Source organism: Gossypium arboreum, chromosome 4 (genome assembly GCF_025698485.1).
Source record: "Gossypium arboreum isolate Shixiya-1 chromosome 4, ASM2569848v2, whole genome shotgun sequence".
Taxonomy (NCBI): Eukaryota; Viridiplantae; Streptophyta; class Magnoliopsida; order Malvales; family Malvaceae; genus Gossypium; species Gossypium arboreum.
In genome coordinates, this window is record NC_069073.1 from 55,186,959 (window position 1) to 55,194,560 (window position 7,602).

Genomic DNA, 7,602 nt, shown 5'->3' on the forward strand with positions numbered 1-7,602 from the left:
AGTAAAATATGATGTTTTAGATCCCGGAAAACGAGATTTGAACCTAGAATGAGAGAAAAATTGAAAATTGGGAAAGTTGGTAAAATGGTCGTTTTAATATCAAGTTCATATGTATAATAAGCATTAATTTATGCATGTTTCAATGTAAAATTGATATATTTACTATGATCTCCGAGGTGTTGAAAGTATGTAAGTTGGTATGATAATAATACAACAATAATGCTGTAATTATATTTGAAAGTTAAATTTAGTGAATTAATTGAATTATGTTAAATTAAATGATTATGGTGCCAAGTTTATGAATTGATTTAAAAATATGTCTATGGTACATGAAGTGCATTGAATTATCATACATAAATGTGATTTCTATGATTATGGATATTGTAATAGCCCGATTTTGGGTCTAGTCGGAACAGTGGTTTCGGGACCACAAACCCGACGAAGAAAAAAAAATTTATTTTATTATATTTTATAGTCTATAAATTTATGAAAATATTTTGTAAAAATTTTATTCGAAAATTTTGACGTTTGAGCACTCAATTTAGTCAAAAGGACTAAATTGTAAAAAGTGCAAAAGTTGAGTTCTTTATATATGAGGTGCCTAATTGTTATGAGTTTTAAATTGAAAGTCCTTATGTGACAATTATTCCTTTAATAAGTTAGTGAATGGATATTTGTTTGGTATTTTGAAATTTGGTTGAAATAAAAGGGTAATTTTGTAAATTAATTAAAATAATCTAATAAGACAAATGATAAAAGCTATCATTTTTTTTTCATTCTTTCTTCTTCAACCGTGGAAAGAACAGAAAATAGCAGCCATGGATGAGCTCCATTCGCCAAGCTTTTATGGCTTATATAGGTATGGTTTTTGTCCCGCTTTTAATGATTTTCGTATTTTGAGATCCCAAGCTTAAATTTTCTATTTCTACCAATTGATTGAAGAGAAATTAGAGTTTAAAATTTACCCATTCATGATATGGTTGTGCTTTGATGATTTATAGTGGATAATGAATGTTTGATGTGTTAAATATGAGTTTTATTCAATGAATTTCGGTAAAAATGTCAAAAGGGTTAAATTGTGAAAGTTACAAATTGGTCATAAGTGTGTGAATTAGTGAAAATTTGGAGTTGCCATAGAAGAGAAAAATGTTCAGCATGTCTTAAACCTTATAGAAATTGAATAAAAATTAATTTACGAGCATTGGGGCAAAAGTGCAAATATGCAAAAGTTTAGGGTCAAAATGAAAATTTGTAAAAATATGATTTTAGACCCATATGAATATTGTGACTGATTGGTAGGCTAAATGTGATGTTATAGATGATGAAAATTGAGACTTGGACCTAGAACGGAAAGAAATCGATTTATGGACGAGTATGTCCTTTTCACATTTGTGGTATCGAGGTAAGTTCAGTATGTAAACAATACCATGCTATACATGTATTTAAATGTTATCATTACATGAATTGTACAGATATTAATGTGTATGTAATTAATAGAAATATGATAAGACAAAGCCTTAATAGACGAGGAAAAATCTCGTTTGAACCTTAGGAATAGAATAGGATACGAGTGACATGTCACTAGGAATTATGAGTCTAGATGACTAGCTCGAGAGTGAGCATTGAAATGTCATGAGATATGAGGTAGCTTTAGCTACAATTGAAGCACTTATGTGCAAAGGCTTTTCCGAGTATCTAATTAGTATTCCAAGTGTTCAACGGGCAATCTAAGGAAAGAGTTAATGATGGTCTCAATGAGGTAAATCATTGGTGAGAATGCACTCGAGTTATGTTACGAGTTGTGCAAGTATGTATACTAATCCTATGAGAATGCCTTGATATGTGATGATCTATGATGCATAATATGTATTCTTACCATGATGGATAAAATGGTGTTGTATTAATATTATGAACAATGATCATGAATGAGTAATTTAGCCTTGACAGATTTGAGTTACTGCAGTAGTGTAACTTTGAAAATACACTAAAAATAGTGGAAAATGAGTTAGAGGCAGAATAAAATATGGGATTAAAGCTTAATGAGTCTATTTTCACATGAAAGAAATAGAGGAAGAAAAGAATTCCATATTGTTTGATATTTGAATTCTTGTGAAATAGGGTCTGAATGAATTCGAGATCCCTGTTCTAACTTTAGAAATTCACCAAAAATTGTACAAAAATTATTAAGAGTTATACCTTACATGAATGGATTCCTTATTGAGTCTATTTTTATGGGGAATAAACGGCATGGTCGTTGGAATTTTGTACAGGGAGAAATTTGGTTTGTAGTGTACAGGGGTCAAAGTGGTCATACCCTGAAACAGGGGAGATTTTAACTAATAAACTGTACTATTTGGCTTAACCAAAAATTCTGGAAATTTTATGGAAAAAGATAAAATAAGTCTAGTTTCAGGAAAATTAACGGAACTTAATTCGAGTTTCGTAGCTCCAGATATAAATAATTTAGTGACCGTTGCTCGAAAAGACAGCTTGTAGTGAACTTGAAAATATGTTGTAAACATTGATAAAACAAGTTAATGAGTTGCTTATTGTTTTCATATGAACTTACTAAGCGAAAGCTTACCCCCTTCTTTCCCATGTTTTCTAGAGTTCCAGGTTAGCTCGGGTTGGAGGCCGTTAGAGATATTATCACCCTATCGAGTTAACGTTATCGGAGTAAGTAAACTCAAGTGATTCGAGTCTATGGCATGTATAGGGTTTTAATGTGAGTATGTAATATTATGATTTAGCCAAAGGCATTGGCTTGTTATTAAGGTAGTATTAGTCATGTAAATTGGCCTATGTCGTCTAATGACGTTATGGGCCCATATGATTATTCTTATGCATTTATGTTATTATTTCTTGTGATGTGGCTTACAACATGTATGCCTAGAGATTGAATTGAGATTCATTGATGAGCTAGTAACTAATGCAGGATTAAGTGATTGGTAAATAGTTAATAATGCTTCATGAATGGTTTGTGATGTAATGATAGTTATGTCTAGTATGTGGTAATGATATGGGCAAATTCTATAATATTTATTACATAAGAAAATAACTTGAGCATATCATGTTTGTAGATGTTTAAGAGCTCATTTATGCCACGTTGTATGTTATTGGATAAGTATGTATCTATGCATGTGGTGTGAGAGTGACAAAAGGCTTGATAATTAGACTATTTCGCCACACGGCTGAGCACATGGGCGTGTGAAGCCTTAACGCAAGAGATTTTCTAAGTTTTTCATGAGTTCTCGATTGGGTCCCGAACCACCCCGAATGCATGTATTGGGCCTCGTAAGCTCGCATAAGGGACAAATTGCATGTGAAAAGAAAATTTTTTAATTATTTGAGATTTCATGGCCCTGTTTAGTATGGAAGTGTTAGTAAAAGTCAGGTAGCACCTCGAACCCCGTCCCGGCGTCGGATGCGGGCGAGGGGTGTTACATTTAGTGGTATCAGAGCATGGTTTAGTCGGTTCTCGGACTAACCTAGCGTAAGAGAGTCTAGCTATACATGCCATAGTATTACTCGTGATAGTGTGATATCTCTCAGCCCTAACAAAACTGTTGATTAAGACAGGAATGAGTTCGAACCGAGCAAATCTTGATAGAGATAAGAGTAAAGTTGAGATTATTGAATCATGCTTGTGACATGCTGAAAATGGGAAAGGTATGAAAAGATATTCATGATTTTCATATGAACTAGTATTCACTATGTGATACTCTTGAGTTAAAGAATGTGAAATAGTGGAGTAAAACACGTTAAGTTGTGAAAAATGCTTTTATGCATGTTAGTATTCATACGATGTTAAATGTCCAACTTGATTTGGCCAAGTGTTTAGGAAAAGAAAGAAATTTTCTTGAAATGACAGAATGTATGTATGAATGCTTTTATTGCATGATTAATAATCGATATATACATGAGGTTGACATTTATGTCTAGATTGATGAAGTCAATATGCAATAATGTTATGCTTTATAATCTCGATTCATGTAATCATAAATGTCACAATAGCATGAAAGTTGTAATGAAAGATCAAATTGGGTGGAACGCAGGAAAGAGTACGATCGTTCACTAATGAATTGACGGAAAAGACTATGGTTGGACCATGGCAATACATGAGATTTGTGTGCCAGTGTAAGACCATGTATGAGACATGGCATCGGCATTGAGACGAGGGCTAGTGTAAGACATGTCTGGGACATGCATCAGCCACAGTATGAGAGCCAGTGTAAGACATGTCTGGGACATGCATCGGCCTCGAGATGATAGCCAGTGTCAGACATGTCTGGGACATGCGTCGGCTACGAGATGTGCTAGTGTAAGACATGTATGGGACATGCGTCAGCACGGTTACATGTGTCAGTGTAAGACCTGTCTGGGACACGGCATCGACACAGATGGATGAGAGCTAGTACAAGACCATAGTTGAACTATGGCATTAAGTAAGCGATGTACTCAAAACCATAAGACGTTCTCCAATTTGATAAATATTGGCAAGTGATTAAGACTAAATATGGGAATTTGATAAAACATTAAGGGTAATTCGAGAAAAAGAAATGAAAGTTTGAGTTATGATAAATTCACTTATGTTTAGCTAATATTCGCATGAAATAAAGTTACATGTATTACTGAGATATGTGAAAATGTGTTTATAACAAGTTGGAAATTTGAAATGTTTGAATCAATATGCGTAAAGCTATGCTGTTGTTGAATATGTATTTGCTTGAGAGTCAAAAGTTTAGAGGCTTTACAATCTTCGCCCCTTACCAGAATAGATTTATACGATGAGATTCTCGAGAGATATGTTGCATAAGCTTGCAAAAGTGAAACCGAAGAGTACAAAATGGAATAGTATGAGATTAGCGAAGATGTAATTAGTTAGAGGAATAATGTCGGACTTGCATGATGTCCGAGTATGACGAATTCAATTAAACAAAAGTGATGGCTATCTTTCTCTTGAGTATTCTATGTTTTCCTCTATTCGGGAATACGATAGTTATCCCTTTCGAGTGGGAATTCTCTTGTGTGAGGATGTTGGAGACCGTGATATTAGATGAAAAGTTCTATTGGTCCGATTAGTTATGATCTACATTTCCCATCTCTTGATTTCTATTCGATATATTGGAATGAAGTTGACAAAAAAATCTATGTAAGATTATTCGATGTTCTATTGATTATGGTTTATATATGCGAGAATTATATTATCTCTATTATGAGAAATTCTAAAGCATACTGACGTAGTTTCCTTTTGGTTTTCTCTGAGGATTTTTGGATCATCTTTATTATTGTCTTCCGGATTATATTCTCAGATTTCGGTATAATCTTTATATCTTGGAATTTCTTATATTGGCTTTTCTATCATTCTTGTTTGAGAATTATCAAGCTTGGTTTATCTTTACGAGTAATCTTTGACTTGCGATATTAGAATCATTATGATTAAGCTTACGGCTCGATCATAGAAGTGTGGGGATTTCGGTGTCGAGATTTCTTTAAAATTTCGGGGTAAAGAATGGTTATTCTGCAAAAGTAAATCTGAGTTATGTGCATTTAAGTTTATTCTCTGGTTCGAGAATACCGTTACGTGTTCTTTGGTAAGTAGTCGTATGATGATGGGTTTTATTCTTGAAAGTATGTTATGGAAACATATTAGTTGGATTTCTCTTGTTCGAGAGATGTTATAAGTATAGTTATCCTGATTAATAAAAAGACCACATCTATGAAGTTGGAATCATTTGATTCATGTTAGTAAAGTTTCTAAACAGTTGATGATCAGAGTATAGAAATGTGGCTATAAGTGGTAAATTAAACAAGTACAGCATGATTCAATTTTAATTTGGAATTGCGGGAGGATTTGATTTGGTTTCTATTACTATTAATTCAGAGTAAGATTTCAGTACTGAGAAACTCTGGGTATACAGAGAATTGAGTACAGAGTTCACAGCAGTATCTTGTTTATTCGTTCAAAGGATGTCGAATTGTCTATAGGGTAAAGCCGAATATCAAATGTATTCGAGATTATTATTGTCAGTTATGACAGTGGGAAGAAAATGATAAAGGACTGTTATGAATTTCGTATCGGGATGTCTCTCATTTCCAGGAAAAAGGAGAGATGCAAGTTGAATTGTGAAAGATTGATGATGGAAGTCTGCATGATTATTTTAGTATGTACATATATTATTCAACCGATGTGACTGAGTTGTATGTTTCTAAGTTTATAGTTCCAAGAATGTCAGTCTCCAGTGTTTCAAATTGAGCTCCGAGGCTTATACCTCAACTATGGAAAAGCTATAGGAAATCTTGAGTATGAGCTTGTGTGGAATTGTTTTGTAAGTTGTGAGAAAAGATATAAGTGACTCGTGAAAGTAGAGAACAACTTTTTGGTAAGATTTTCGAGGACGAAAATCCCTAAAGGGGGAAGAAATGTAATAGCCCGATTTTGGGTCTAGTCGAACAAAGGTTTCGGGACCACAAACCCGACGAAGAAAAAAAAAATTTATTTTATTATATTTTTATAGTCTATAAATTTATGAAAAATATTTTGTAAAAATTTTATTCGAAAATTTTGACGTTTGAGCACTCAATTTAGTCAAAAGGACTAAATTGTAAAAAGTGCAAAAGTTGAGTTCTTTATATATGAGGTGCCTAATTGTTATGAGTTTTAAATTGAAAGTCCTTATGTGACAATTATTCCTTTAATAAGTTAGTGAATGGATATTTGTTTGGTATTTTTGAAATTTGGTTGAAATAAAAGGGTAATTTTGTAAATTAATTAAAATAATCTAATAAGACAAATGATAAAAGCTATCATTTTTTTTTCATTCTTTCTTCTTCAACCGTGGAAAGAACAGAAAATAGCAGCCATGGATGAGCTCCATTCGCCAAGCTTTTATGGCTTATATAGGTATGGTTTTTGTCCCGCTTTTAATGATTTTCGTATTTTGAGATCCCGAAGCTTAAATTTTCTATTTCTACCAATTGATTGAAGAGAAATTAGAGTTTAAAATTTACCCATTCATGATATGGCTGTGCTTTGATGATTTATAGTGGATAATGAATGTTTGATGTGTTAAATATGAGTTTTATTCAATGAATTTCGGTAAAAATGTCAAAAGGGTTAAATTGTGAAAGTTACAAATTGGTCATAAGTGTGTGAATTAGTGAAAATTTGGAGTTGCCATAGAAGAGAAAATGTTCAGCATGTCTTAAACCTTATAGAAATTGAATAAAATTAATTTACGAGCATTGGGGCAAAAGTGCAAATATGCAAAAGTTTAGGGTCAAAATGAAAATTTGTAAAAATATGATTTTAGACCCATATGAATATTGTGACTGATTGGTAGGCTAAATGTGATGTTATAGATGATGAAAATTGAGACTTGGACCTAGAACGGAAAGAAATCGATTTATGGACTAGTATGTCCTTTTCACATTTGTGGTATCGAGGTAAGTTCGTATGTAAACAATACCATGCTATACATGTATTTAAATGTTATCATTACATGAATTGTACAGATATTAATGTGTATGTAATTAATAGAAATATGATAAGACAAAGCCTTAATAGACGAGGAAAAATCCGTTTGAACCTTAGGAATAGAA

At 32.8% G+C, this 7,602-nt stretch overlaps 1 long non-coding RNA gene across 1 annotated transcript; it reads left to right on the forward strand.

The window, feature by feature from the left end:
* The first annotated feature begins 1,313 nt into the window (after nt 1-1,313).
* LOC128291827 (uncharacterized) lies at nt 1,314-2,963 on the forward strand. Its single transcript, XR_008281762.1, has 2 exons — nt 1,314-1,402; nt 2,609-2,963. It is a non-coding gene; the product is annotated as an uncharacterized LOC128291827 (long non-coding RNA).
* The last annotated feature ends 4,639 nt before the right edge of the window (nt 2,964-7,602 follow it).